Below are 12,020 nucleotides of genomic sequence, written 5' to 3'. Positions count from 1 at the left end.
CTCGTGAAAGAAATTCTCATATATTCACCTAACATAAATCTTAAAAGCTCACAATGTACAATTAGACAAAAGAGTGACACTTGGATCTAAGAGGCATCTCTACCTAGCAAACTCCTAAGACAAGTAATTTATCAAGCATTTTGTGAACAAATCTCTCAATTCACAACATAAACAAAAATACATTTCTATTGGCAAAACAAAAGAGAATAACAATTATAATAAAAAATATTAAATATAAAATAAAAAATTTTAAATTAATTAAGCTCAAATCAAAATCCAATATTCACAAAGTTAAATCATAGCCATAATAATGATTTAGTTATTCATTCCCAACAGTATAATTAAAAAGAAAGAAATCAAAGTATCCAAAGTTATTACAAGCTTGAGAGAACAAAAAAATGAAAGATTCAATAATTGAAATGAAATGAAACTAAGAGTAGAAAGCAATGTTTCTTCAGCTCTATTTGCAAAGACTTTAGATTAATATTTTTCCCTTCCAATCCTCTTCTCAAAACTTTGAAATCTTTACCCAAAACAAAAACCTCTAAGAAACTTTGTTTTTGGTGTATATTCTAGAGTTTTAATGCCTTTGACAGCTCTAGGTCTTACTTTTATGATCTAATTGTATAAATAATAGGTATTTATATGCCCTTTATTGCTGCCTATGTATTTTCAACTTTTGGCCCACTGCAAAGCTGTCCTAAATGACATGGACTATGTCATAAAATAGAAGCTTTTCTTTATAGTGACATGGACCATGTTTTTGTGCATAATCTGACATGGTCCATATTAAACGCTTAATCACATAAAGATCTTGAGTTCTTGATGCGTCCTTAACTCTTCTTGCTCATCTTTTCTTTCACACCCTTTTTGCTGGATTTTTTTTTTTTTTGCTCAAACCTACAACAAAGAGAATAAAAAGTGTGAGAATGATCATATTCATATTAATTTTTATCAATTTCTATAAATTTGATGCCAAATAGGTCTAATTTATAGATGAAATATTTCTATATTAATAAATATTTTGTATAGTTAATCAAAGTTAATAAATATTAAAAAAGGTTACAAATATTAAAATTAATTTTATACCCTATTCTTTTGATATATATTAATAAATTCTAGAAAAGTTATATATAAATTATATAGTTAACTATAATGAGATATTAATATAATAATAATAATAATAATAATGATGTTTATTAATTTATATTTATTTTTAATTAAAAAATGTATTAGTTTAGCATAATATTAAAGCAAAAGAAATCTACCATTACAATTTGATAAAACTCAAAAATATTAAAATATCAATTTATTAAAATTATTTTAGATATTTTATTCATACTTAACATTTATTTTTAATAAAATAATATAATAATTTGATGAAATTCAAATATTAAAATTAAAAATGATTATTAAAAATATGATAATCTAATACTCTCTCTGTTCTCTAAATGACATTTTTTTAAATTTTTTTTAAATATCTATTATTTAAAGAATCTAATAAGACTTTAATTCTATTTTTATTAAAAGTGAAAGATAATTACACTGCATTTAATTCGAATAGTACTATTAAAAAACAGTTTAATCATTCTTTTAAAATATTACCTAATTAATAGTTGATCAATTATTGTTTAAGATAGAAAAATAACAAATACGAAAATAGCAATATTAAAATCGAGAGATGCTTTCTATATCTTATTTATTTATTAAATTAAAATCTTAAATAAATATCTTTCTAAATTAAAATATTAAATTATGAAGCATTCGTAGTACATTTTTTTTGGATTCTCAAAAAGAAAATAGCTTTTATAGTAACTATTTTTTATAACTTAATTATTTATTATATTTTAATTTATAAATTATTTTACACTCATAAACCTTCATAATTTAAATCAAATAACAATCATATTTATCATAAATTTTATGAGAATTTCATAGTTTTCTTAAAAATAAATTATACTATATTATGAAGTAATAAATATTTTAAAATAAATAATAATATAAAATTAATATCTTAGTACATTTTATTATTTTTATACTTGACTGTCTTTCTTTTAATTAATTATAAAACTAATTATATAATTTTATAATTTTTATAGTCACTGTTTTATTTTTTGATACTAATAGCATGAAAATTTATATGTATTACTTTTTAGTTGAAACGATGATTTTAATATTTATTTTCTATTTTAATTATTTTTTATGTTAATAAAATAATAAAAATATAAATAAATATAAAATAAAATAAATCTAAAACTTAAAAAAATAATTTTATAAAAAAATCTCATTACTTCAATATGTAAATAACAATAAAAATATTCTTTCATAAAAAAACTAATTTCTATTGTTTTAAATCATCTTTAACAAATAAATCGGTTCAACTAAACAATAATATTCTGAACTCATACTTATCGGCTTTAACTCATTCAAGAATATTGGGCAATTATATGATAGGACTGCTTGTCTTTTGTCTTTTACTGTCACCAATCACCAATAACCAGTCACCAGTCACCAGTCACCGAACGTTGCTTTAGCATTGGAACATTCATGAAGTCACCCAGTAGCAGTCCTTTAATTGTTTATCTTTTTTTGGCGTTGCAGTGTGGGAAATTGGCCCATGCCTTTCCCTTGTAACTATTTTGTCTGTGAATTAATGCGTGGGGCATTGCCACATGTTGATATTGAATGATTATTCATATTTCCAATGACACAAATCTCCTGTTTCGAAAAATACATATTTAAAAGAATTAAAATTTTATTAGGATTAATTATTTTAATGTATTTAAATTTTATTATATTATAATTTTATACCACGGATCAATAAAATTTCTGAATTTATCTTTTACTTTTAAAAAAAAAATTTAATATTCTTAAATCAACTTGAATCTAGTAATTAATTTCTAGATCCTATAAATATATCGATCTCATTAATATTAGTATAAAATCGGTCAAAACAAATAAAAATTTTAAAAGAAACAAAACAATATTATGTGATTTATAATTTAATTTTAAAGATCTAAAATTTATCTTTTTTTTCTAGTTTTCTTTAAATGTAGTTGCCGATTTTGGATTCACAATTATTCTCTAAAATAATACTCTATCGGTCAACTAATTATTTTATTTGCTTTTATTGAATCTTTGCTGATTTCTTATTTGTTTTGATGATTTTTGTGATAGAATAGGAATCTGATATTTTTGAAATTTTTGTATGAATGTCAGTTGTCACGACTCGATCTGTGGGTCCATGACCGGCACTAGAAAATTGGCAGGCTTAAGGCCACTGAATCCCGTAGTAAGCCTTACTATCATCAAATCAATCAAATTGAAACTCGGACTCAATCCAAAGCACTGATTCGTAGTTAACCTTAACATCAAATTCTACATATTTAATTCGGTCTGCCAATATAATTAAGCAAGATCTGAATTTACATAAAATTACAAACTGATAAGTCTAAAATTTTTACTGTGGAGAATCTAGAATTTTAAAAGTTAACATACCAATGAATTCAGTTACAACCAACCCGAAGATGAAGTAGTCGGGCTGCTAGAGAAAAGAACTGCTGAAAACTAACCACACCTAAAAACAATGAAATTGAAACTGTCAGTCTCGAGAGTGAGTTAAAATCATATATTCCAAAACGAATATAAATACTTCAATAAAATATTTGTTTAATTAAAAATAAAATACGTATCATGCTATGCTTCTATAAAATAAAATAAAATAAATTTTATTTCATACCACGGGACATAGTACCTCAGTAGAACCTTAGCCCCATCACTAACAGTCTCGACTCTCTCATTCCAACAGAACTGACGTCTAGAGAGCGAAGCTCGACCATGATCCTTAATATAGTTCGGTCACTTAATTATCATTAACAGTCTTAGCCTTTCAGCTCTCTTACTCCAATAAGACTGGTGCCTAGAGAGCGAAGCTCGACCATGGTCCTTAAGTCTAGTCTGGTCACTTAAGTTTCCAAATAAGCCAGCGCCCAGAGAGCAATACTCGACTAGAGACATTTACTCCGACAAACTCACTCTACTCAGCCCAGAGAGCAATGCTTGACCAGGGCAAGCCCTAAACTTTTTTTTTTTTTTTTTACTTATGGCCTCAGATTCATACCGATGGACACGCAGTCCTGATGTAGCTTATAAGGTGGCATGTTCTACTGCCGTATCTTCCCGACCTATCAATAATCACAAAAGCCATAATGCAAAAAATGAAACATATATAAATAGTAATTAAATAAATAATTAAAATCTTAAACTATTTAATCAAAATTGCTTATGTAAAACTTAGCATGACACACAAGTATAGCAGATATATGACTTTAACTCACAGTTCTGACGACCTTCTAGCTCTACTCCGATGTCTCGGGTGGAGCGAGTCGAACAGATGGATTCATCTAATCACAGGAAAATTCAATCAGAACAAGTAAAACATTTGACAATTAACCTAGGTCTAGACTCTTACGACTAACTGTCTAAGAGTTTTGACTCTGGTAAATTCTACCAAAAATTATGCAGAACCTCCCCTAAACACGAATGTCTACCCCTTGTATTACGGGTCTAGGACTTGCCAAAAAATACTTCGAATATTCCAACAATTTATTTAACTGGAGTTGGGCCACCACACTACATTATTTTTCCTAACTCCGCCACACAGTACAAATTACAATAACTGACAGACAGTCAGACAATTATTTTAACTAATAAACCTCACATAATTTTTCTAATATTCAACACAACAATTAAACACATAATTTTCATTAATAAACTCTAAAATCTACAGGCCAGAGAATTGCCGAAACGCTTGATCACTCGGTCGACTCGCCTCCAGCCGCTAGAGTCTGATCGACGATCCAAACGTGCTAACGGACTCGAGACAACGCGCTGATGACGATTCCAGCTTTCGATCTTCCGGTCCGACCCCCGATCACACAAAGAGATTTACGGACGATTTTGACCGTCGATTTTCAAACGGAGTTCGATCGCCACAAAATTGGTGACATTAGAAAGCTTGAGCTGAGGGAGTCCGGATATGTCCTCTGATCCATCATCTCTCGTCGGAACTCACCGGAAAAGTCTAAGAACTCCGGTTGCCCCCCATTTTCTCTCTCCACCGTGAATTTCCAACTTCAATCACCATTTGCTTTGCTGCTGGTCCTAAAAGGAAGCCCCCGACACCTCTCTCTTTTCTTTTTCTTTTTTTTTTCATCGTTGACGCTGTCACGCCGCTTGCCGACGCCGGGCCGGCCATCGACGCAGCCTTCCCCTGCTCGGTCTTCCCTCTCTCCAATCTCCTTCTCCTTTTCTTCTTCTCGATACCAACATTTAGTCCCTAAACTTTTCTTTTTTACCATTTAATCCCTCAACTTTTTAATTACTGACAATTTCGCCCTGCAAAATTTCTGATTAACCCTTAAACTTATCTTTAGCTTTCCAATTAAGCCCCTGGCTATTTAATTTGGGCCAAAATTAAAATTATTAAAAATATGGAATTACTTATTTACCCTTGCTTTTAAATGTGAAATTACCAAAATAGCCTTACTGAAAATTTTAATTACAAAAATACCAAACATACAAATTTTCATTAAAACTCCATATTAATAAAATTATAGTTTTAGTCCTTATTTCAAAATTAATTATTAATTTAATCCTAACCCTTAATTAACTTAATTAATCAATTTTGCTAGCTATTTTTCAATTAAAATTAGCACCATTTGCTAATTAAAATTTTTCATTTCCCCAACAATTATTTTATAAAAATATTATTTACTAATTCTTCCATAATTTTTAAATATAATATTTAATTCATATTTTCATATTGGGAGAAAATTAAGTGACCAAAAATAATTTATTCTCCAAAAAATTTACTTAATTAATTTCTTAAAAAAATCAATTAATTAGATATAGAAAATAACTCAGTTATTTTGTCTAGCATTAAAATTCTATTTAAATCATCTCAATTAAATCAAATAAAAATAAAGTAAAATTAATTTAAATAAAAACTAAAATTAATTTAAACAAATTTTTTTTTATTAATTATTACTAATATTATTATTATTAAAAGCATTGATATTTTTAAAATAGACTTTAAGATATCGTATAATTAATATTAAGTGTACTATTTCTGGTATTTATAATTTTTTTTAAATTATAATTTATTACAATGTAGAGCTTATTTCTTTTTATAATTATATAAAAATTATTCATATATAGATACAGTATCATTGTATAAATGTTTTACTTTATTTGGAGAAAGACAAAGAGTCAAAATCAAGTTTTTATGCCCACTATATTTTTTTTTATCAACGACTAACCTATTATATAAATTAGCTAATTAACGTTTTTCTTTAATTTATTATATTGATTAAACATTTTTTTTTTATCAACGACTAACCTATTATATAAATTAGCTAATTAACGTTTTTCTTTAATTTATTATATTGATTAAACCAAACAAATATAATTTTATGAATTATTCAAATGTTTAATCAATCTTCAATTTCTTTTTTATATTATCATATAGTGATAATGTAAAATGTGCTAAGTAGGTGCCATGTCATGCTTCAATGAGAGTCTATAAATTAAAGAATCCTAATCAATAATGAAGAGCTAATTAGACCATTCATGAAAGAATCTTTAAGGAATATAAATCACTTATGCCTTATTCCATTTGGTATCAAAACTCAACTTCTTGCAAGTATGTATATATATATATATATATATATATATAGAGAGAGAGAGAGAGAGAGAGAGAGAGAGAGAGCCTTAACTGACAAAATCTGGAATTTATTCAAGCAGCAGCATTAAAATGGCTTGAAATAAAAAATACTAAAAGAACAATGTTATCTAAACAGAATATATGTATGAGTGTATATATATATATATATATATATATATTTAAACATAATATTAAAATGATAACTTATTTTTTAACAGAAATAAAGTATTATACTATTTTTTAGGGCAATAAATTATCATCAGATAGAAAATAAATTTCTTTTTATTTTTAAATAGTTTGGATTAAATTACAATTTCTTAATATCTCTTATTATATTTATTGAAGAATATATGAGTAGAACAGTCAATAAAAGTAATTTATTTTACAAACAAATATTAAATGATAAAAAGGCTTAATTGGCTAACGGAAGCTTCTACTTTAACATTTTTATTAAATTTAGCCTATAGTATAAAGTTTATCGAAGTAAGACACAAATTAAAGTATTTGTTGACAAATTTTGCACTTGGGAAATGCTTTGGTCTCATTTTTTATTATAAAATTAACTTATGAGTTTGCCTTAATCGCTAAAAAGATTACGTATTCTTGATATTCTTTTTTAAGAAGATACCATAACTGATTTTATTCAGTGGTAACAGTGGCCAGATTGGACATTACAAACAAAGGAAAGGAATTAAGACTGTTTTGCCATAATATGTGCCACCCTAGTAGCTGTTCTAGGAACAAATTCAACCGAAGCATTAGAAAAGCAATCTAAAGCAGCAAGAATCTCCAGAACAGTGGAGCCACAGTAGTTAATATCAACCCGTTTTGGGGAAATGGCCTGGATTAGACCCAAATTATCATCCTCGTATATGATAGAAGGACAACCGAGTTTACTGGCCACCTTGATCGCAAATAATATGCCTTTTGCTTCTGCCAAATCAGCTGGAAGACAGTCTTTTACCCTCTTCATAGTTGTTGCTTCCTTAATATTTCGAATTACACACCTCAGTCCAACGCCTTGTCTGGTGGGGGATGCCATTCTGCACATCGAGGAGTTGGAGTACCGGCTGTGAAACGAAGAATTAGCGTGTAAGAACTCTGCCATCATTGACATAGCCATATCCAAATGCACCACGCCACCATCGTCACATCACTAACAATTTCCATGGAGAGAGTATTTCGAAGGAGTTGAAACTAGGTAATAACCGAACAATTCACATTAGGTATAGGAACAGAGAAAGAACAGTTATTCCAAACATTAATAGCAAATTTACATTCCTTGAAGAGATGTATGTCATTTTCTAGATAGGTCGTACACGGCTTGCAATAACCATCTACCTAGATACCCATTCGAAAAGCTGATTTAGTTGGAAGAGCTTGGTTATCAGAATAAACAGCAAGACAAAGAAAAAATAATTTACTGTTAATAGGAATTGCAGAAATTTATTTTATCCGGTAAGGCTAATATATTGACATCATTTTATTGACTAAACATAAGCCCTTTTATAGGCTAAACCATAACAGATTTTAGAGATATATTATGACTCAACTAATCCACTAACAACTATCTCCCTAATTATATGTAAGCACAATAATATATCTGATTTGCTCTTAAAGACTAGGACACCAGCTAACAAACTCAACTAAAAATCATGCAACAATTTCTCCCTTAAACTGAAAACTGCCTTCGGTTTAACTTGTCAACACCAAGTAACTTTCTCATCTTCTTAAACAAATCCAACTTGAGAGGCTTGGTAAAGATATCTGCAACTTGATCTTCACTTTTGCAATAAAGAATTTCTATGACACCTTCCTTTGTGAGATCCCTGAGGAAATAAAATTTGACATCTATATGCTTACTTCTTCCATGTAGAACAAGATTTTTTGAGAGTTTAATGGTTGAACTATTGTCACAATAAATTGTTATACCTCCCCACTGCTGACAAACTAATTCTTCGAGAATCCTTCTAAGCCAAATAGCCTGACACGCACAAGAATAGTAGTCACAATTTCAGCCTCAGTAGTTGACAAATTAATAATTGGTTGCTTCTTTGATGACCATGAAATAGCTCCCGATCCATATATAAAAACATATCCTGAAGTACTCTTCCTATCATCTTGATCTCCAGCATAATCACTATCGGTGAAACCAATTAAATATGATTTTACACCTTTTTTATAAAACAATCCATAATGAGCCGTGCCTTGCATATATCAAAGGATCCTCTTTGCAGCAAGTAAGTGGACCTCCTTTGGGCACTCCATAAACGTGCTAATAATATTTACAGCAAACATAATGTTAGGTCTTGTACCTGTTAAGTACATCAAACTTCCTACAATCTACTTATAAAAAGTACTATCAATCTTCTTTTTCTTCAAGATCCTTTACAAGCTTCAAACCAACTTCAAACGGTGTGCCAACAAGATTACAATTTTTCATCCCAAACCTGTCCAAAATTTCTTGCACATATTCTTTTTATGAAATAAAAATCCTAGCTTCAGATTGCACTACCTCAATGCCCAAAAAAATAATGCAACATGCCAAGATCAGTCATATCAAACTCAAGCATCATGGACTTCTTAAATTCATCAAACATATCATCATTATTCCTAGTAAAAACAAGATCATCCATATATAAACAAACAACAAGCAGCTTTCCATCATCACTAGATTTAACAAACAATGTATGCTCATATGGGCATTTTTTAAAACCTTCCTTTAAAAATTAAGCTTCAATACGACTATACCAAGCTCGTGGAACTTGCTTTAACCCATATAATGCCTTTTTCAGCTTATAAACTTTATGCTCTTTTCCATTTTTAACATAACCAGGAAGGTATTCAATGAATACCTGTTCTTCCAAGTTGCCGTGTAGGAATGCCGACTTCACATCCAATTGGAACAATGGCCATGAACATTGTGCAGCTAGTGCAATCACCAATATGATCGTATCATGCCGAACAACAGGAGTAAACACTTTTTTGTAATCCACACTGTACTCTTACATATAGCCCTTAGTAACCAGTTGCGCTTTATATTTATCTACCCCGCCATTCTCCCTCAGCTTTATCTTGTAGACCCATTTAACGCCAATAGTTTTCTGCCCTTTAGGGAGATTAGTCAACTCTCAAGTGTTATTCTTCTCAATAGAAGAAATCTCTGCATTCATAGCTTCGCGCCATTTTGATTCTTTCACCGCCTCTTCAAAACCTACTGGATCATAATCTGAAAATAAGGCAAAATGAGTAACATCTTCTTCATTAATTCCCTCTACCACAAAATCCTCCATCCATGCATGCTTCCTCTTATTATGTTGAAGAAGCTCATTTCCTGGTTTGGCTGCTTGTTGCTCCTTTTGCACTTACTTTAATGGCTGTTGCCTTCCATCTTCATTATCACCATCAAAATCAGCTTCAATTGGTTTTTCAGCTCGGTTTGCATCCCAATTTCAAAATTGATCCTCATCAAACACCACATCACGGCTAATAACAATTTTCTTGGTGATAGGATTGTATAATTTATAGGCTTTTGACTGCTCACTAACACCAAGAAAAACACATTTTTCTTCTTTGTCATCAAGCTTTTTCCTCTTCTGATCTGGAATATGGGCATAAGCAACACACCTAAAGATTCTGAAATAATCTACGATAGGTCTTTGATAATTCCAAGCTTCTTGTGGTGTGACATTTTGAACAGCTACGGTGGGGCTTCTATTCAAGATATGGACGCTCCAATTGATTGGTTTAGGCTAAAAAGTTTTTGGAACTCCACTCCTTATCAGAAGACTCCGTACCATGTTCAAAATTGTGCGATTCTTCCTTTCGTAAATGCCACTTTATTGAGGCGTGTATGCTGCAGTTAGTTGTCTTTTATTCCTTGCTCATCACAAAAAACAACAAATTCTTCTAAATTATACTCTCCACCACGATCATTGCGCAACACCTTGATTGGAGTCTCTGCTTCTTTTTCAACTAAAGCTTTGAAACTTTTAAAAATTATAAGAGCTTCAGATTTTTCATGTAAATAATAAACCCATGTTTTTCTACTAAAATCATCAATGAGCGATATAAAATATCGTTTATCTTCATTTGACATCGGAGTGATGGGTCCACACAAGTCTGAATGCACAAGCTCTAATGCCTTCCTCGCCCTCCATGATTTTCCTTTTTGAAATGGTTCTCGATGTTGTTTGCTGATGACACATTCTTCACATACTTGAGAAGAAATTTGGATTTGTGGGAGGCCTATCACCATATTATTTTGGTGCAATATTTTTAATCCCCCAAAATTTAAATGCCCATACCGAAAATGCCAAAGCCAGCCTTCATCTTTCAACCTTGCAGAGAAACATGAGTTGGTGATGGTGTGAAGATATAATGGAAACATCCTGTTAGATGTCATATTAACTTGGGCAATTAATCCCAATTTCTCATCTTGAATTTTACGAACTCCATCTTTAATGGAAATCTCATATCCCTTTTCTTGTAGTTGTCCAATACTCAACAAATTTATTTTCAAATCTGGAACAAAAAGAACATTAGATATAGTCTGAACAACATTGCTTTTGGTTTGAACTGTTACCTCTCCTTTCCCCATCACAGAGACTCTTGAATCATCGCCAAACTTCATATTGTCATGAAAAGACTCGTCTAACACCGAAAACGCAGACTTGTCAGCACTCATATGGTTGCTGCAACCTATGTTCAGGTACCATAAATTTTTCTGCGTTTCTTCTTTGACATGACAAACCATCAGCAAAGACACTTTTTCTTCATTCTCTGCAAAGTTAGTTCTTTCTCCATTTTCTTTATTCAAATTAACTCGACATTCTGATTGATAATGGCCATACCTACGACATCGAAAACACTCAACATCAGACTTGTCTGCTAACTTTGCTATGAAAGATGTAGAGTGATGGCCTTTACGTCCTCTTCCTCTCCTCTGGGAATGACACTCATGCTGCTGATGATGATTTTGGTAGCCACGATCATTGTTTCCTCTTCCTCCGCCTCTGCCTCTACCATTTCCTCTACCACAACCTCCTCTAGTTGTGGAATGATCTTCTGTAAAATCCTTCAATGCATGTTCCTCCTTCTCTTGCTGGTAAATTTTTCTCTCATGAATCAGCAAAAAACTTTGCAGCTCATCAATTGAAAGCTCTTCGATGACATGAGCTTCCTCAATGGAACAAACTACAAAATTGAATTTTGGAGTCATGGAGCGTAGAATCTTCTTAACCACAACAACATCATCTGTTATGTCACCATGAATTCGCATCTTGTTGACGACGGT

Source organism: Ricinus communis, chromosome 9 (assembly GCF_019578655.1).
Source record: "Ricinus communis isolate WT05 ecotype wild-type chromosome 9, ASM1957865v1, whole genome shotgun sequence".
In the NCBI taxonomy this organism is placed as follows: domain Eukaryota; kingdom Viridiplantae; phylum Streptophyta; class Magnoliopsida; order Malpighiales; family Euphorbiaceae; genus Ricinus; species Ricinus communis.
Note: the sequence above shows the minus strand (reverse complement) of the source record.